The sequence below is a fragment of the Lissotriton helveticus genome, chromosome 7 (assembly GCF_964261635.1).
Source record: "Lissotriton helveticus chromosome 7, aLisHel1.1, whole genome shotgun sequence".
In the NCBI taxonomy this organism is placed as follows: Eukaryota; Metazoa; Chordata; class Amphibia; order Caudata; family Salamandridae; genus Lissotriton; species Lissotriton helveticus.
The window spans coordinates 1,903,910,434-1,903,931,993 of NC_136068.1; the positions used below are offsets into that span (position 1 = coordinate 1,903,910,434).

Here is a 21,560-nt window from a genome sequence, read left to right on the forward strand (position 1 = left end):
TGAAATTAGAGGGTATTTTTTCCATAGTGAATTGATCTGGGAAACCTGTGAGGGTGTTTGCCCCATGTGGGTTCTCCACATTGCTTCTAATTCCGATCTGTGCGGTGAGGGGTCACCTTTTGGAATGTACCAGGTCCTTGCCATGAGGGGCGTAGACCCCCCTGCAGACAGCAGTGGTACATTCTCACAATTCCTGCAGTCTTTGTCCTCAAATCAGATGAGTGAGGCCCAGCTCACGCGACACCTTTGCACCTTTCTTTGCTCATTTCAGTAAAGAGGATTTTTTTCTAAAGAGTAACTTTTACTGATAAGCGAATTGTTAATGACTTCGTCTCTGCACCTGAGCAGTTTCTGGCTGTGTTCATCTTTGCAAATCATGTCCCAAGGGACCGTGTGGTGATAGAAAACCAGCTTATATCAGGCTGCCTGTGAAGCAGGAACTCTGGGAGACTTCAGGAGGGTGACCCTTCCACACACCTGCACCTGCCTCACTTACTGCCTGTCCAGCCTCCTCCTGGCTCCCTGAGTGTAACTGAGGTTGTTTCCCACCCTTCTGGGGCTGCAGGACATCGAATCCACTGACGTCAGTCGGTGGACGCCGCTGCCAACATCTGGCTTCACAGACCCCGGCTCTGAGACCCCGTTCACTGGACGTGTGGCCCCCGCTGTCAAAAATACCCCTCTTCCAGGAAGAGGCAACGCACAGCAACAGAGGCAAGATGAGTGACTTCGGCGAAGACCAGATTATTTAGTACAAGGATGCTTTCCTCCTCTTTGATCGTACCGGCGATGGCCGGATCCAGTACAGCCAGTGTGGTGACGTCATGCGGGCCTTGGGCCAGAATCCCACAAATGCAGAGGTCCTTAAGGTGCTGGGAAACCCCAAATCAGAGGAGCTTAACACAAAGATGCTTGGCTTTGACGATTTCTTGCCCATGCTGCAGACAATTGCGAAGAACAAGGACCAGGGTACCTATGACGACTTTGTGGAGGGGCTGAGGGTCTTCGACAAAGAAGCCAATGGCTCTGTGATGGGCGCTGAACTGCGACATGTACTGGTCACTCTGGGTGAGAAGATGACAGAAGATGAAGTGGAGTTGCTTCTGGCTGGGCACGAAGACGCCAATGGCTGCGTCTGTTACGAAGAGCTCGTCCGAATGGTTATGAATGGCTGAAGTACCCTCCCAACCTGCAATCTTCTATGAAGTGACTTTTCCACCACCAAGCCCCTCAACATACTTCACGTTTGGTTCAGTGCCTTTATCAAACTAGAACTCTTCGCCACCTCAGACTATCAAGACAAATTCTAGATGTTGCTTTACTGCTCAGTTTATGCACCAAATGCGTTTGAGGGCTGGCCCTGTTTATATATATATATCCAGGTTGCAGGGACCTATGGAATGACTACATCTTGTCTCTCGTAACTTGTTACTACAGTTTTCTGTAATAAAGAATCTTTTTCACACTCAAAAAAAATAAATAAATAAATAAATACCCCGCTTTCTTCTTCTCTCCAAGGTATCAAATATACTTTTATGTGATATGATGTCATTAAAAAAATCATATATCAAGGTAGGTCACCTAGTTCATCATCCAATGTTCCCCGAAAGGGCCAGATTTACATACAAGGATTATAAATGGAACTCATTTACATAGTCAGTGGTAAAGAATACAGTCTGACGTGGACCAGTGTTGGACACCCGTGACGTAAACCAGCTAGCTGGGAAGTTGTGTCTCTTGCCCCAGTTGTTTGTGCCAAGGCTTTGACTGGAGAGCAGACTGTAGATCCCACGGACCCTCTCATTAGCTGCAGACCTGGGGGCAGATTTATGAAAAGTGGAGCATCGCTGCGTGAAAACAGCGATGTGTCACTTTTCACTGCGCCCTCCTTGCGACACCAATGATGCGTCATATTTACAGTATGACGCATCATTGCGCAAGGAGTTACAGATACGTCAGTATTTCTGACGTATCTGTAAGTGCAAAAGTGACGCATTGCTGGAGTGTGTCACAAAAGTGACGCAACTCCAGCAATGCGTCCTTTCACATAGGGAAAGCCCCATGTGAAAGGGCTTGCGTCAGTCTTACGCCTGCTGTGAGGCTGGCGCAAGATTTTGACGCAACAGCATCCTAAAAGTGACGCAGTGAAATCTCATAGATTTCACTGCGTCACTATTACGAGGCTGTTTGCGGGTGAACGCCCCCTCTGCATACATTATACCTGATGCAGGTATAATGTAGCGCAGGGGTTTACAAAGTGACACATCTGCTTAGATGCGTCACTTTGTAAATAGTGCGCATCAGGAGGCATGTTTTACGCTGCCGATGCGTCACAAAAAGTGACGCATTGGAAGCGCAAAACTCATGCGAGGCCTCATAAATGAGGACTGCACACGTCAAACGCCTACCTGCGCCTCAGACGCAGTAGTAATACCAGACACAGCCTGCTTCAGCAGCGAGCGTTGAAATCTAGTCCCCCTGTGCGATCATTGCCATGCATGGGCACGGAAGAGGCAAGGAGTCACCCTCCAATGGAATGGAATAATATGAGGCTGCAGTATCTCTGCAGCGGGCAGCTGAGCTCCAACAAAGTGCATGTGTGAACCCCTCAGAAGTAAACATATAACACTGTGCTTAGGACGTCTGTAATAACAAGTGTATATCATGGTGGAACCATACTCAGTGTCCCTCTCATTCTTTTATTTCACTCTTCCCTGCATGACACTCAGGCAGCATTCTCAAAAACCCATTTGACATCCTGAATTCAACTTTGGTCAGAAATTTAATAGTTTTCAAGATCAAAAGAATTTTGGTGTTTACAAAAGGTGAATTTGTCTCATATTCATGTAATATTTTGCCCGGAAGGTGTCATGTTGAATGGGAGTAAGTCCTGGATGTCCTGGAAAGTTTTTGCACACTCACAAACCTCTTTGAGGTTACAGGAATTCACGACCTTTTTCCGAGTCCTTTTCCTTGTTGAGAAAGAACACTTGGCGAGTTTCGCGTCTCGAAGAGCAAAAGTGATGTTTTCAGGGTGGGAATCGGCAGGAACCACTCTCAGCTCGGTGAGGGGCATTTCCTCGGAGAGAACAAAGGTGGCATTTTGGGTAGAGTGTCACAAGCTCAAAGTTACTGTTCGTAATAACATGTGAAACTGTTCGCAGCTTCGAGTAGAGCCGGGGCTTTAAGTGGGCCGGGTCTTGCCGGAGCTCAGCAGCGGCAGTTTTTAAAAGCAGGTGCCCAGTCGGGTCCCTATCGGTCTCCTCATTTTTACCTCCAGGGTGAAGGGAAGAAGAAGCTAAACTCTGCTGTTGATGTAACTTCCGAGAGGCTCAGTTTTCTGTGTACATAGCTCAAACATTTTTTTTTAGTTTAAGAGTTTTATTAAAGAATTAAGGACATAGGTACAATATTTGTCAATGCAACTACAACAAGAATCATTAGATGAACAACGGAATATATAATTTAGCCAAATAACTAATACGATGAAGGCAAAGTGAACAAAAAATATGCCAAAAGGGGGAACGCAATAAGAACAAATATGTTCCTAAAGATCAAGTAGCATTTTACATTTTGTTTTTAATTGTAGAGGAAGGAAAAGATAAATTAACGGGGAAATAAAAAGGAAATAGAAAGAATTTGGAAAGCAAAAGAAGACAAAGAAGAAGGAAAAGACAAGAAAGAGCAAGAAAAAGAGAAGAGAAAAAAAGAAATCGGAGGTGTATTAATAACAATCCCGTACCCTATAATAAAATATAAATCGTCAAATAAACAATGGTTTACAAAGTAGAGTGATGACTGTACAAATAGTAAATATAAAACAATAAAGTAAAAGAAGAAAGGAGTAAAATACCCATGGTGGTTGAAAAACAAAGGAAGTGTCTTGATTACGCAAAGCCCACGCCGATAAGTGATTAGTAAGTGGAGACCAGAAGGCTTCTTTACGAGTAAGTTGTTGAGATGTTTTGGCAGAAGCGCGATCCAGTCTGTGATGATAACATAGAAGGTTCCACCAGGCAGAACAAGAAACCTTGGAGGCGTCTTTCCAATTAGAAGTAAACCTGAAAAGCAGTGGTGTCACTAGGGGGGTGCGGGGGTGCGGCCCGCACCGGGTGACGTGACACCCTCACATGGGGTGACACCTGCCCCAAATGCAAAATATTACTGAATGTCTGTCCAATCTTACCTGGCCACGGGAAAGATTATTGGACAATTAGGCTACCGCTACCAAGTCGGCGTACGGACGTCAACGACGTTCGAAACGTCACTCACGTGACGTGGCTGCCAGACCGCCGTTTGTATCACTGCCCACGTCCACCCCTTCACTTGCTATGAAACTGTGAAGCAGGAATAAGCATCGGTGGACGGAGTCACGGCGGTGTGCGGCAGTTGAGGAGCCGGGAGATTTACAGGCCAGGCTGCTCTGGACAGGCCGCATTAGATCAGGAAGACGGCAGCCTGGACGTGCCTTTCTTTCACGCTCGAGGTATTGCACTTTCGTTTGTTGATCCCGTTGGTAACTTACTCCATGTTTAACTTTGTAGAAAAACTTCCGCCAGGAAAGAGGGCGCCTCCTATAGAAATGTGAGCAGCTTGTACACCAGAAGCGTGTTGTGACATGAAAACGCTGTACTAAACGAAGATCTGAAAGCAGACAATATATTTATTAAAGTGAACCTCAAACGATACAGGGCTGGTCGAAATGTTTTGAAGTGTTAATCATTTTGTTGGTTTTGCATTCCCGCTCGAAATGATTTTTTTATTTTGTAATCGCTTCCATGCTTGTGTTTACGAAGATGTCATTCCAGTTTGCAGCTGCTTCGTCCATTGTACATCTGCACAGTTCATATACACGTTATGCTCACATCACACAACGATTCGTGATCTCTCCAGCTACCGCATTCCAGGCACTGTAAAACAGACCGTGTGTGGAATTAAATTAAGTAGTGTGATTTCGAGGATAACATAAATGCTTGAAACGTTTGAGTTACACGCAGCAGCATGTTCCTTGCGCCGTCTGATTGTTTGCTTTCTGTTTCTTCTGTTCTCCCCTGAACACCCTTGTACATTTCTTAAAACTAGTCCTAAGATCAGGTAAGAGCGTGCCACCCTACTCCATTTCTCTGCTCTCTCCCGTGCTCATCCTCCGTCTTCTCCTGTGCTTGTGGTGGAGTGGTGTGCTTTCTGCTCTGTGGTAAATAACTGTTTTTTTGTTGCTCCTTGTGGTTAACACATACTAGACAGCTTGCTTTTGTGGACTCAACATGATGCTAACGTTGGGCGAGTGTGTGCTGAGCCTTTTTTTTGAAACCATGCTTTTAGATGAGAGTATGGAATCAAGAAAGTGGGTCCAATTCCTCCATTGGTTAGTAAAAGACAGCCACAGTTGGGGTGCACGGGCCCCCTCCCTGCATGGCACCACTGTGCTGTACTCTATTGACAGCTACACCCCTGTTGTGTAGAAAGAAGTGGGTTAAGAAATCTTAGCTGTTGTGCATGGAGTGATTTATAGAAGTTGATCTTTATTATTTATGGTTCCAGTATACACTCAGTATCTCAATATTTTTCGAAATACAGACATTCCTTGTCTGACGTCACAGCAGTGACCAAACACAGGATTTTTACTGCTTCGGTGTTATATTCGGCCGAAAGAAATTCCCATTAAGCACCCTCTACTTCCTAAAATACAAGAAGACCTCAACGCACATAAAGGGAGCAGTCCTACGTTGAAAACATATGACTTCCATACAAAAATGAAATAAAGAGAAATACACCGGAATAAACACACGCTAAGATATTTCAAATGAAAAAAGCGATTTTGTGGTGTGCATAAATACAAGTAAGCTAAACATAAATGGAGACGTGTTCTTATCAGTTAAAATACCATTCTCCATTGATAATCATTTCAACATCGTTTTTACCTGTAACTACAACAAAGAACGGTGTGTTAATAATTACCATATATTAGAACCATATCATAACAAAATTCTCTGTGGGTATCTGTCAAAAAAGAAGATGTTTTCCACAGGGCGGGTCTTTGTGACATCATAGAAAGCTCACATTTTGCGGTAATTGTTTAAGATGTCCCATAGAACCTCTTTGTGGAATTCATACCCTTTGGTGACATCACCTGCCAGCATTTCCTTTTGTTCTTTGCTCTTGTGCAGTGGTAACGAAAACTAGAGGTTCCCTTTCTACACAATCAGCACAGGTACATTGGGAGTTTGCCTGCTGTTTGGTGAAGTCCGAAAATGCCTCATGGTTTTCGCACACAAGTGTATGTGCCTTCCAGGAGTGAGCTTGCAGTTGTGAACATGTTGGTAGAGCCATAGCATTTTATACTGAATAAGCAATCAAGCTCAAGTCTGTCTCACAGATTTGCCAGTGACCTTTTTCGATTACTTAATTTGCTGCAAGTGTGCCTAACAAAATGAATGTGTGTCCTTGTGTAACGTAACTGGCGCTATGTAAAGCGCTCTGATACCCGGTTCAGTTCGGGTCTAGTTCGCGCTATATAAAACTCTGGAAAAAAAAATAATAATTCCCTGTATATCCAGAGTTACATAAGTAGAGTATTGAAAAGTCAGATTGCACCCATAAATACGGACTCAGGAGCATGGAAGTGAGGGCAGTATTTTTACAATGCTTACCCTGGCCGGACCTGTAAGATGCTGGAGTAGGATTCAGGAGATGTCATCTTGTAACTGTGAAGGAAAGACGATGGCGTGGAGAGCTGAACAAGCCATGAAAGGTACAGTGATTAGCACATTTTAAAGCTGCAGATGGGTGGGAGTGGGAGGTAGGGGGAGTTAGCCAGGAGATATGCACAAGGCCTGTGTTGTAACTCAAAATGATGGCAGAAGGAGGACCCCCTCCGTGGGTACTGCACAGATGAATACATCTCTTCGAGGAGGATGGATTCATGGGGTAAGTCGTGTCGTGAGGGGGTGACACCATGAGTTGGTGACACCAACCCTAGTGACGCCACTGCTGAAAAGCAATCGACAAATATGCCCAACTTACGTGATCCAAACCAAACTGCAGAACTACCTCCCAGAAAAATGGAAAATACATCAAACGGAAGATCAATGTTACAAATAGAGGAAATTGATTCACATATCTTAATCCAAAACTGAGCACTATTAGGGCAAAGGAAAAAGGAGTGGATAAAGGAGCTAGGGGTGGAAGGGCAGACCCAACAATTCGGGGATAAATTAGAGCCATATTTGGAGATCAATAAAGGGGTTAAAAATAATCTATGACAAAAATAATAAAGGGTCTGGGTGGTACTGGACTTGCATGAGGTGTGATGAATGCGTGCCCAGATAGAATTCCAAGTGTGAACAGAAAGGGTACGTTGTAAATCAGGTTCCCAGGTGAGTTCGATTTCACTTTTAGGGCGACTAGGGAGGGAAAAATGTAAATACTTATACATTTGAGAGGCTTTAATGGAAGGAGAAGTGGGTAACGGTTCTATCAGGGGATGTAGAGAGGAAGGAGATGCTTCAGAAAGTAGGGAAAGTTAGGAACAAACGTAGAGATTCATATCTTGATAGAGAGGATGCAGATAAGCCGAAAGCAGATTGATATAGAGCGCAAACATGAGATCGCGTTACATCACGCAAGGACATATTCATGTTTTCAATCACAAGATGTTGAGCCCACGTGATGCTGGCACCTGTTTCTCAGTTCAAAGGTCGGCAGCTCTAGCCGTAGCAACAACCTCGCCCACAAGAACTGAACCATTTTCAATATTATGTACAACGAATTCACAGTTGTTGATTATTATGCCCGTTGACAAAGAAAGCCAATAGTCTTGGCTTGTTGTAAGTGTAATGTTACTTGTGTTATATATCTGGACGAATGGACAGCAGCAAAATACAGGGGGGGGGATACTATGCTAAGTACAGATTTCTAGCTTGTGTTTTATGCCACGCCATTAATTACATCGGCCATGTCCCGGCCCTATGACGTTTTTTTCATCCCACTTAAAGCCCTGAATAGAGCCATATTTTCAGGAGTACTCGTGAAATAATTTTAGTATTCCAAAAATTCATAAACTTAAACACAGACGTTGATGCAAACAAACCTAGATTGAGAAATCTTGTGAGAGTCACACCCAATTTGTAAAAACATAAAGTCACAACTCTTTAGTTATGGCTGAGGGGCTAAAATGCTGACCTAGAAACCAGGCTCTGCCAGGGGTCAACAATCTTGTCATTCTGGAGAAACGATTTCATCGCCTGGGGAAACGCTGAAAATACTAGTAATGGCAGAATACAAATAATTAAGTGTGCGTTATACAGCATATTAATGTGTGCTGTGTAGTACAGTATACACGACCCAGAGTCCCTGACCTTTGCATCAAGGGTTCTGTACTCTGGTGCCCCCCGGAGCCCGTGCACTCTTATGTCGTAAGAGATGTGGGGGCAGATTTACAAGCCCCTTGCGCCACACGTACGTCACTTTGCTTATGTTAAAAATGACGAAAAAGTTCTGTAAGGGGCTTGTAAATAAGCCCCGTGGTTTAATACATTCAGGATCGCAAAAAATGCGAATATCAGCGCCCTCCTGCTTGCTGTTGTTATTTATTCCCTGCTTTAATGGTGTGCTGGTGGGTGTCACCCTCTCATCCTGGGCGCCAATGACATATCCAAATGCATTTCTGACCCCTCTAGGTCCTCTCCCAGTGAAGCAATGTGCACACAGATTAACATGTAAAGGAGCGCATCTTCGAGGATTTTAAAAAGAAAACCTACTGTCCCTGCGCATGTTGATATTTGTGCCTCCTGTTGTAAATGAAGTAAACAAGATACCAAGAGGAACAAGGGGGCATATTATCAAGGGGGGCGATAGGAAAATATCACCCTATTAGCAAACTGTCGCTAACAGCAGTTCTTAGCCATTATATCCAATGAGAGGTGGATATAATGGCTAAGACCCTGTTAGCGATAATGTGTGAATATCGCTGTATTCTTAGCGATATTCATGGATTTCGCCGCTATCGCCGGAAATGTTATCGCTTTTGAGATAAACGTTGCTAATAGCACGTTATCTCGGCGATAAAATCCGGTAATGCGCGGCGATAAAAAAATTGCCGCTAAACCTACTTAGCGATAGATATAGCTATTTGTTGATAATATGCCCCTAGGTGCGTCCGATAAGGTGTAACACAATTTGTAGTTGATGTGCCCCTTTGGTTTGAAAAGTGCGCCTGACTTAGGGGTTTCTGCTGGCGAGGGTGATGGCCAGTCCATCACCACCGAAGCATCCGATGAGAATTCACCACCAGGACCCACCAAGGGCCTTTCTTTCCTTCTTTAGGACCTCCCCCCTTTCCGGATGAAGGACCGAGAGGGGTCCGAGAAGCACTGGGGGCTTTAATGATCACTGTAAAGTACTTGGACGTCAAAATGCACTTTATTATATACGTGATGCAGACTATCATGAATTGATTAAACATTATAAGAGCAGAGAACAATACGTGGATATATAGGGCCTCTTTTATGAGAAGTGACGCATCAATGCATGAAAGCAGCAATGCATCACTTTTCATTGCGCCCTCCTTGCGACATGATGGATGCATCATATTTACTGTATGACCCAACATGCCGCAAGGAGTTACAGATACGTCAGTATTTCTGACGTATCTGTAGGAGCAAACGTGATGTATTGCTGGAGTGTGTCACAAAAGTGACGCAACTCCAGAAATGTGTTCTTTCACATGGGGCAAGCCCCCTGTGAAAGGGCCTGTGTCAGCCTTACGCCTGCTGTGAGGTAGGCGTAAGAAATTGGCACATTTGCACCATCTAAGTGGCGCACTGAAATCAGATAGATTTCACTGCGTCACTTTCACGAGGCTTACTTGCGTGGGAATGCTTACCCTGCATGCATTATACCTGAGACAGGTATGATGTAGCGCAGGGGTTTACAAAGTGACGCATCTGCTTAGATGAGTCACTTTGTAAATAGGGCGCAACAGGAGGCATGTTTTACGCCACCGATGCGTCACAAAAAGTGAAGCAACAGAAGCACAAAACTGACACTGTCGTGTATTTCTATAGGTTCTGAATCAGTCCCCCTATTCCTGACCCTATTCTGGTTAAACTAACTATCAAGTTAACTAACAGTCAGCCCATGAGGCAAGAAAACCCCCATGATGCAGATACCGTTATCTGACGCAGTCACACTACGGCACAGGAACGTGTTATCTGATTAGGTCATAACGCTTGAGATCTAATTAGACAACAACATTCCTCCAGCCCCTGATAAGGCATACGACGTTCTCATAACAAATCAAACCTATGACAACCTGGAAAATCCGTGCGGCCATTGTTTTGATTTCACAGAGAACTTTAGTAAAGAATGTGCTAACGAGCAAGTCGTATGACATCTTTATTGACGTATCTATGTGCATCCTTACGTCAATCTCGGCACCTTTAAGGTATAAATATTGCCGACCTTGCCCTATGCAAACACACGCGTGGTGACAAGACGGAGCAGCCATACTTGCCGAAGCCGAGAGCAGAAGCAGACCCCGCTGGCGCAGCCCCGCCTTCCTGACGCGCTGAGAGACGCGCTGCTATCTCAAGCCGAGAGACCCAGCACCGGCGCTTTCGGGCAGCCCTCGTAGGCAGCCTGGAATATCGAGAGCAGAGAAAGGGATACTATTCCTCATCCATCCTAAATTCCAGGTACAGAACTGAATAACCCCTCACAGAGAATTCTTTTAGTTATTCACTTGGCAAAAACAAACTTAACTTAAACTGTAACTTTCTATTCCCGCCCACGCATTAGACTTAGGTCAGGTACACGGGGTAGGCGTATTTAGAAACACCAGTTGAGTACGTTTAGTCAAATGTATATGTGTATGTAAATATATTTTAATCATTTTAAACATCATATGGCTCAGAAACCATATCAATGTTTTTACAGTATTATTTTATACTATTGCTTTTAATGTATGCACTCTACTTAACTATAAGTATTGCAATAATATCGATCCATTTCTCTTGTACGAGAAAAGAGACTGATCAATAAATAACACCTTTTATTGAACACGCCCGTCTCTTCCTTTTCTCTACATTCTGATGAGACTAAGAATGCACGTACTGACTGAGTAAAATAATTGCCTTGTGCTCACACGACTCTCGAGATTGACTCTTGATTAGGGGAGAGCAAAGTTGTCATGTTCTATGGTTGTCAGAAACTAAATCCCTTCTTGTCTAATCAGGGAAGTTAATTCCTCCTTGAACATTCGAGAAAGTTTCTAGCGAACTCTGAGCTTAGCTGGCAAACCCAAAAATTAAGTCTAGTATCGACAGTAGTAGACCTAGTTAACGTCTGGCCTAGGCCTTTACTGCTGTAGGTACTATTCCAATGCGCAGAGCCTATTGGGAAAATAGGAGCTACACTACATGGCGCCCAACGCGTTTGGAAAGGGCGATAAAACTAACGTAAGACATTTAGAGTAACTCAGTCGTGCTTTCTCACTCAGACCCCTTTTCCCAAATACTCCAAAGACGTCTGGAGTGGGTGAAAGGTTATATCCTCCAAAACCTCGCAGGAGGGAACTCCTATGTATGGTTCTTGGTCAAGTCAACGTTGAAGGATAAACAGTTCCAAAATATTGTGCATCTAATCTTTGTTCCATAAAGAAACCTGATCTGCAAATAGACATAATACCATCCTGTCTGTAAAATGGGAGACAGTGATGAAGAAAGAGAGGCAGTTAGATTAGCTACTGAACTCGCAGATGCTGATGCTACCATGCAAGCAGCAGACCCGAATATAACACTCATTCCGGTCATTAAAAGGAGATCTATAACCTTAAAACTTATAGAAAATGGACTGACACCTAGAGGTGGCACAGTCATATTCGTAATTGAGGCACACGAATATCGGCAGACAGAGGTATACTATTCATGGATACATTTTCCAGCAGCAAATGCTGTAACAAAGTACTTCCACTATTACAAAGTAGAGGAACCTCCTGAAACGTACACTCCATTCGAGGAGGTGGAAGTACCACTCAAATTCCAAGAGCATTTGCTCTTATTTGATGGCGCCCTAAAACATAACAATCACATTACAAGGCTCGGTCCTTTAGGTAGACCAGGAGCAACGTGGCCGGTCTTAGCCGGATACACACCACATCCAGACATCGATAGAATGCCTGCAGCAGAGCTGTTAATACAGCTAAAACAACTACTAAAAATTCATAGACAATTAGTTCAGTATGTAATGCGGACTTCAACAATTCAGCCAGCGATTAAACTTCCACAGCTGACCCCTCACCAGGGGAACACAAATAAAATTACACCACAGAACATCCAATCCTGCCTAGGTAAAGTTCCAGCTAAACGGGAACAGATACCATTCTGGTTGGCACAGAAAATCACCCAAATAGAGGCGGTGTTTCCTGACACCACCCCGCTAGAAAAACACAGGATTCTGACTATATGTCTCCCAATGGGAATCGCACCACACATTGAGGACTGTGACACTTGGGGTACAGTCTTTGCTTCCATCTACACAAAAACGCACGGTGTTCCATCCATTTCGGTAATACCAGATGTGCTAAAACAAATTCAAGATGAATACGCTCCAGAACCTGCTTTAACTCTTGGTATGAAATTACTAAAAGACTTCAAGCAGGTCTCGGCTATATTATTAGCCAACATAAAAGGTGAAGCAGCAAACGTGGCGATCCGCCAGAGGTTAAAAGAGACAGATATAGCAGACCAACCAGCTGAAATTGCCAGAATCATAGAAAAATCCTATGAAGAACTAGGCAGAGATAGTCTAGGTGGAATACCAGTAAAACCGCAACGGACTACAAGTCCAGAAAAAATATTTTTCAATAATAATTCACCAAAAAAGAACTGGGATGGAAACAAACAATCCAATCCTAAAGAAAAGAAATTCCAGTCCCGAGGAAGGTCTCCTAGGCGAAGAGAGAAATCTCCAAACCAAAGACAGAGGTCACCGCAGAGTGACCCCTCTGGGAATAGATATAACCTTAGAAATAGGGATAATATTAAAAAACCTGATAGATATCAAGACATTGATACACGTCCCTCTCAATCTTTTCAGAATTCCTCGCAGAAATCGGAAAGAAGAGGACGATCAGAAGAGCACACCAAGTCCAAAGACAAGGAACCTGCTCAGCTAAAAAAGAAATTACAATTTCCAAAAAAGAAGGTAGCCAGTATCAAGGTAGTTAAAAATGCCGAGAATACTGAGGACACAACTGAAAAACGGAGAATGGGCTCAGACAATGCTAGACAGCGCAGCAGAGGTGAGCATAGCTCGCAAAGTCCTTATGAATCATCTGGAGACAGTGGACACGAATGAATACCTTCAAGTGGAAACTGCAGACACCAGAGTTAGCAAGCCCCACAAGATATACGAGATAACATTACGTATAGAGGGAGATAAGACTAGGAAAATAAGGGGACTATTTTGGGATAACCTCTCAAAGGGTTATGACATCCTTCTAGCTGAAAAAGACTGGCCACCAGAGTTTGTCAGGGAGTGCCCTCATGGCGAAGAAGTAATTATGCCTGCCTTCTCGAATCAAATACCGATTCATAAAAAATACACACTTGCTAGAAAGTGGGCAGTGGCCTTAGCACCTGCTTTATATAAAAATCATGTAGGATGGGATGAGGATTCTCCTCCTCACAAAATCCAGTTAAAATCACAACCTACTGCACAAAGGCAGTACCCAATTAAGCAAGAAGCTAAAAAACAAGTAAATGAAATACTAGATCAGCTAGAATACCAGGGGGTGATTGAAACTTGCACCTCACAAATGAACAACCCTTTGTTTCCGGTCTCCAAACCAGACAATTCATATCGTCTAGTTTTGGATTACCGACACCTTAACACATGTTGCAAAACCTTTGCAGTGCAAAACTCACACAGTACTGCACTAATGAATAACATAGTGCGCAAAAAATACAAAACAACCTTGGACATCTCCAATGGATTCTTTTGTCAAAACATAGCACCAGAGAGCAGATATTTAACTGCATTCTCAGTAAATGGCACTCAAAAACAATTCTGTCGGTTAGCCCAGGGGTACAAGAACAGCCCAGGGGTATTCTCAGCGAGAGTAACAGAATTACTACAACTATATGATGATGAAGCATTATCTTATGTCTATGACATTTACTTAACAGATGATGACTTGGATACTCACTTGAAAAGAGTGAACACCATAATACTTGGGTTCGCTGCAGAGGGTTACAAATTTAACTTAAAAAAATCCAGAATTGCCCATCTGACAGTCCTGTACCTAGGATATGAATTATCAAGTATAGCATGGTTGACAATTTTCTAAGAACTAGAAGAATTGAAAAATCTAAAATATGAAAAGACGTATCCTCTGCCAATCGACATTCTGCCTCTACGACATTACGCCTGTGTAATCTATACAGACGGACATGCTCAACCCTCCGTTTGGGGAGAACAAGCATACAACCCCACATGTTAGATTACAAAAGAAGTGTGGCGCGGAGGTAAACTAAGACCTCTATTAACAAAATCACACTCAGTAGAAACTAATTCAGAACTACAAACTGAAATAATAGCTTTGAAAATGGCGCTAGATAATGCGGATCGCGAATTCCCGACACTTATAGTGTCAGATTCATATTACTGCGTCAAAGCATATAACAAGGATTTGCAGACATGGATTCAGAACGGTTAAAAAGATGACACAGATGCACCAATAAAGCAGAAACTGCTCTGGGAACAAGTAGCTCTTTTGAAAAAAGAACTACCAAAGACTCACGTGACACACTCACTGAGTCATCAGCGTGATGGCGTTCACGTTGTGGGGAATTCATTGGCTGAAGCAGCCGCAGCGGCAGCCACTAAACCGGCTCCCGTAGATCGAAAAAAGCGTACATTAAAATACATTGACGGTGAAACAATGCTGGCGGTGAAACGTCATCAAAAGGCGACTGCTCAGCGTTACCGATCAACTATCCACTCAATTATACATACATAATCGATGCGAACTCCGTCCCTTTTGCTCGAATCCCTGGAGTGGGGGATAGAGTGATTCCAAACATGGACAGGAGAAGCTTGTTAATCGCAGACGCACACATGGGCGAGGGTCTCAGACACCTCAAACTGAAAAATTCTCTGGAAGAATTACAATCACGGTACTGGTGGCCAGGCATGAGCCTGCACTACACCATGTTTGTAAAAAACTGCCCAAACTGCAACAGAGATCGCAGTGGGGAGAGAAACAGTTTAATACCTCGTCGTATCAAGGCAGATAATATTACCAGTAAAAAGAATGGCTTGCGATTAACATATACAGGCTAGTTTCCACTTATAATGTAGATCCTCAGCACTCGGCTGACGTCCGGACTGTTATACAAAGATTTGCGAGTCTAAATGGCATATACGCTAAGAGCATGTTACGTTTGACCATTGTTTTCACTCAGGCATACCAGCCTGGGGGGAAACATGGCCAAATGAGCACAGCCCAGCGGGAATCTTCTCACTTCCTTCCTGAGGGTACGGGATGGTGTAAAGAAAAAACCAGGGCAGAAAGCAATCTATAATAGAAAGGATATTAGGTTCGGGAGCTGGGTGGGTCAAACATCTAATAAGTGTCCAACGTAGTCTAAATAACTTGCCAAGAAATTCTCTGAAGGGATTCAGTCCGTACGAATTATTATTCGGAACTAGGATGTTGATCTCTGACCTTGATAGTCAGACTTCAGTGGTAATAGAAAAAACCTTTGTCAAAGACCGTTTGGCTATTTTGCAGGACTTAAACAAAACAAGAAAAGACCTGAGCAACATACAGTTGAAACAACAGCCAACAACCACTGAAGAATCACCACCTGTCCCAGCAAGACCTGTCTGGATTCCAAAAGTCGGGGATCTAGTCAGGGAGAAGATCGCGGTAAAGAAGGAATTTGGGCCTTCTTACAGAAAAGCAGTTCCTGTCTTGTCTGTCAACGGGACAAGATCAGTTGTACTACCGCCACTTGCTGGTAAAAAGGAGAACCGAGTTGTATCCATCGACCTGGTAAAACCACAACATGTGGCCGATAACAAACAGTAGGCCAAGTGGACTCCCAATAAGTAGCAGAACACCAAGGTTTGCTACCAGCACAGAGGTCCTATCAAAAAGGCTCATCACATTCGAAACGCCTGCAGAAGAACAAGAAGGACTATGCAACAATGCAATAGAACTCAGACCTCTGAAAACCCAAATAAAGACATTTAGCAGAGACACACCAATCTATACTGAAGTACCAAGTGAAAATGCAAAAAACAAAAATCCTGAACCAATTGGAACAATTGACAGAACTGCATCCGGTTACTTCATCAACTTCGATGATTCCTCTGACGGCTTCAGTGAATCAAAGACACAGCCATCATCAAAATCCTTTAAAGACAAAGCGAAGGAACTTTTGAAACAACTGAAAGAAACATATCTGATTTCTCCATGGATTGAATTTTGGGTGGGTTTTGGTGCATTTATCCTCATACTTTGGCTCATCATGGTATTTACTTTGGGACGCTTCATTGAGGGAAAATATGCTAAAATGGACACAGCAAGTCAGAACATCAACTTGATCCTCAAACCACACACATCTTCACACGTCGAGAAAAGAGAACTTTCTTCAGAACTTTCTTCAGCCAACTTCACAGCCAATCCGATACCTGGTGGGGTAGCCTGGGACAACACTGACTATGAAATTTATGGTCCAGTCGAGATCCTGAAATATCCACACCAAATCAAGATCTCCTTGAGTGATTTTGCAAAACCAAACTCATTTGCTGATGATTGGGACTTCGAAAGTATTAACAACATGATGTCTGACTTAGTAATGTCTGCTAAATTTACAAAACATGATTATTTGCAAGGTTCTACAAATTATGATAGTATGTATTGCTATAACCATTATGGTAACCATTTTTTGCATAAATCGGCACAACCTAGAAATGTTTTAAATTATAATCAATGGGAACATTGTGCTACACCTCCAAAAGGGAGCTCTAGAACCGTTTATGACAAATATTCATATTTTTCAGGTTTTAACATAAGTAATGCTGAAACATTTTATTTTAAATTGTCAAACAAGACAGGGATGAAAACCATGATAACCAACACAATTGATATATTCAGATTCATTCTTTGAAAAAATGAATACATTTGGATTTGATTATTGGGACAAAAATGTTGATTTGAAAAGTGTTTGGGGTACAAAAGAATGGCAAGTACAGGGTTTAGAAGCTTTGTTTAGAGCCTGCATGATCCCAGAACAAATGATATTTTTAAATGACACTGTTCAACAAACCACCTGTCTTGGCTTAGCAAAAATCAAAGATTTAATTAAACCGTCTATTCCAAAGCCAACAATGTTTAGCAATAACTCTGATACAGATGAAGAAATAGACGTAAACCATATATTAAACCAAAACAGAACACATCCTGATTGGAAACAATGGTTGATCTGGCCCACAGATACAAATAACTGTCAAGATAGATTCCTGAATAAAACACAGGGTTTCAAAATGACCAGGCCAGACCCTAGATATCCCCAAAGACATCACCCAGGGATAATAACAACCTACAGTGTGGGCAAATTATGCCTTCAATGGCTACAGACTTCCACACTGCCTGAAATTAAGCAACACCTAACTTTACTTACTGATGGTGCTGACTTGCGTGATTTCATACTGGGACCACGCAAACAGCGTCAAAAGCGTTTCATAGCAGCCTCTGTATATGCAGCATACAATGAGGCCTGGAAGGTTACTCAAATTGAGACAGCAGAAAGAATACGGGAAATTGACCGTATTAATTTGGAAAAATCACTTTCTGTAGTGGACAATGGGTTAATGACTCTGTCCTCCAGAATTTTTTCATTGGACAGCATTGTGTCTTCAGCAATCGATATATTATCGCAAGACTTACTGTTATTACAACATGGTCAGTCACAATTGCGTTCTATTGTACAGCTTGGCTGGACGTTACAAAATCTGCGTTCAGGCTATGTGCCTTGGCGTTTAATCAACACAACGTCACTATTCCAAATCTTTAACCTTACTGATAGACAAATCGGTATGGCGCAAAAGGGTGCTGATTATACAATCTTGAGCATTGAAAAACTAGAAAGATTACCGTTGACAATGTCAGAACAACCTGTCAGTGAATGGATAATCCACGGAATCATAAATATTCCAATCTCAACCTTCAGGTTTCAATACTGCCAAAAATATATACAGGCTGGCATGTACGAGAAATTGGGAAAGGGGTACCTTAAAACAACTTGGAACCTGCCCTATTCACATGCATGTGTCAGTAATAAAGGACAGAAAGTGTTTCTTAGTGGCAACAATTGTGCTATGTCACTAAGCGGCACGCTTCTGTGTAACGGAATTAGTTTGCATGGAGCCTGTGAAGGGAATTCATACAACCTTTCATGTCACCAGCAAGGCGCACCTGCAACTGAAATAGAACCATTCTTTCAAAGACTCTATAATGGGAGTTACATTCTTATTGTAGACCGCAGATGTTGCAGTCTTATGCCCGGGACTCCTTATCTAGTAACTACAACGGCGAAGGTCAAGTGCTGTGGACGTTCTTTATTCCCCAGCTCCTTTCCAGACAGGGAGGCAAGGGCATGGCCCAATTTGAAAATTACTTCTATTCGAATAGATACTTTAAGCAGAATGAAAACAGTGCTTCTTCAGACGCCTACAAGGCTCACGTCATCAAAAGAAACGTATGATCTACAAGTCGCAAGGACGACTGCAGAGATACATACATTATTATCAACTAATTCCCCCGTACATTTCGCGGAAATCCTAAGCGAAATCTTAAATATTTCTGATACCACTGGGGTCTCAAAGGTATTTAAGACAGTATTTTCGATGGCATTAACACCATTCAAAGCCATACTGGGTATTTTTCCAGATTTCGTCCATTCGATTTTTGGCGGACTTCCCCTGATCCTGGGACTGATTGCAGGAATCCTATTCCTAGTCCTTATTTTTCGTTATGGCAACCCATGTCACAGATCAAACTCTCGCGACAATGGAAGATACGATCCTAGCCATTGGATACCGGGACCGGATATCAAAAATCCTGGGACTCTCCCGGCTTAGAGACCTGAACATGACTTGGTTTCTATCATTTCGACCAATGTGGCAAAGGTGTGTTTTACCTGTACTAAGGTGTCTGCTATGCGGAGAAGAATGCGTGTTAGACACCTGTCTGACGCTAAAATCGGATGCGCCAGTGGATGCAGATACACTGTTGGTTCCTACCAAGGTTCACGCTTTGTGCTGCCCTCAAAGGCTGCCAATCCTGATGAATGCATTCCTGGAATCTTCACCACTACGATTGAAGAGTAGTGAAGTTCAAGGTGAAAGCAGCATCGAACAGGTACAACCTTCTGTCAGCAATGCGAATCAGAATGTCAATGGAGACAATCATGCGCACGAATGCATGGTTACCCCTATTTCCGACTTAGTGGAACTTTCCCATGAAGCTGTTGACAGTTTTTTCGAAAGCCTGAATGATATGATGTTCTCTCCAGAACAGAAATAGAGACTTTTGAGTAAACTCGCACACGGCGTTCCCTGAATTCGGCCTTCAACTTTAAAAATAAAGTCACATGAACAATTTCACTCCAGCTCACGGACAGCAATATTTTTCAGCACGCCCCTTAAAATATTTTTCTACATATTTTTTTCCCGGGACACTGATCTTCTGCTTAAAGTAAGAAACTTTTCCTAGAGAACTAAAATTTCTATTTTTAGATACTTTATAGACTTTAGCTGCTCGCTGGGATGTTCACGAATATTTTATTATGTGATGAAATGGTCTCGAACTTCCTTTCTGTATAGCCATATTAAGAGCCATTTCATGTGTATTTCTCATATACCAATAAGCAATAATGCATAAAAATGCGTGCTTACTTTTGCATTTAATTCATAGCTTAAGTGCATACAATATATATGACTGCAATTTTTCAGTATATTTGAAAATTTCGAAATGCATTTATGTATTTTGGGGTGGTAAGGTATACACTATACTCTATAGTATTTTGTACTATGTTATACTATGCATAGATTAGTAGATATGACCATAGTTAGCGTGGAGTGGGTGTCGTGTATTTCTATAGGTTCTGAATCAGTCCCCCTATTCCTGACCCTATTCTGGTTAAACTAACTATCAAGTTAACTAACAGTCAGCCCATGAGGCAAGAAAACCCCCATGATGCAGATACCGTTATCTGACGCAGTCACACTACGGCACAGGAACGTGTTATCTGATTAGGTCATAACGCTTGAGATCTAATTAGACAAGCGACATTCCTCCAGCCCCTGATAAGGCATACGACGTTCTCATAACAAATCAAACCTATGACAACCTGGAAAATCCGTGCGGCCATTGTTTTGATTTCACAGAGAACTTTAGTAAAGAATGTGCTAACGAGCAAGTCGTATGACATCTTTATTGACGTATCTATGTCCATCCTTACGTCAATCTCGGCACCTTTAAGGTATAAATATTGCCGACCTTGCCCTATGCAAACACACGCGTGGTGACAAGACGGAGCAGCCATACTTGCCGAAGCCGAGAGCAGAAGCAGACCCCGCTGGCGCAGCCCCGCCTTCCTGACGCGCTGAGAGACGCGCTGCTATCTCAAGCCGAGAGACCCAGCACCGGCGCTTTCGGGCAGCCCTCGCAGGCAGCCTGGAATATCGAGAGCCGAGAAAGAGATACTATTCCTCATCCATCCTAAATTCCAGGTACAGAACTGAATAACCCCTCACAGAGAATTCTTTTAGTTATTCACTTGGCAAAAACAAACTTAACTTAAACTGTAACTTTCTATTCCCGCCCACGCATTAGACTTAGGTCAGGTACACGGGGTAGGCGTATTTAGAAACACCAGTTGAGTACGTTTAGTCAAATGTATATGTGTATGTAAATATATTTTAATCATTTTAAACATCATATGGCTCAGAAACCATATCAATGTTTTTACAGTAATATTTTATACTATTGCTTTTAATGTATGCACTCTACTTAACTATAAGTATTGCAATAATATCGATCCATTTCTCTTGTACGAGAAAAGAGACTGATCAATAAATAACACCTTTTATTGAACACGCCCGTCTCTTCCTTTTCTCTACATTCTGATGAGACTAAGAATGCACGTACTGACTGAGTAAAATAATTGCCTTGTGCTCACACGACTCTCGAGATTGACTCTTGATTAGGGGAGAGCAAAGTTGTCATGTTCTATGGTTGTCAGAAACTAAATCCCTTCTTGTCTAATCAGGGAAGTTAATTCCTCCTTGAACATTCGAGAAAGTTTCTAGCGAACTCTGAGCTTAGCTGGCAAACCCAAAAATTAAGTCTAGTATCGACAGTAGTAGACCTAGTTAACGTCTGGCCTAGGCCTTTACTGCTGTAGGTACTATTCCAATGCGCAGAGCCTATTGGGAAAATAGGAGCTACACTACAACACAAGGCCTCATAAATAAGGCCCATAGTGATT

The 21,560-nt window shown here is 42.7% G+C and overlaps 2 pseudogenes across 1 annotated transcript in view; both read left to right on the top strand.

The window, feature by feature from the left end:
- Nucleotides 1-689: 689 nt before the first annotated feature.
- On the top strand, nt 690-1,347 carry LOC144770868 (myosin light polypeptide 6 pseudogene; annotated as a pseudogene).
- Nucleotides 1,348-4,337: 2,990 nt separating this feature from the next.
- The window catches only part of LOC144767845 (olfactory receptor 1G1-like), a 64,602-nt pseudogene continuing 47,379 nt past the window's right edge, over nt 4,338-21,560 (top strand). The window contains exon 1 of the transcript XR_013598358.1: nt 4,338-4,486. The product of XR_013598358.1 is annotated as an olfactory receptor 1G1-like (transcript). The remainder of the gene's footprint in view (nt 4,487-21,560) is intronic.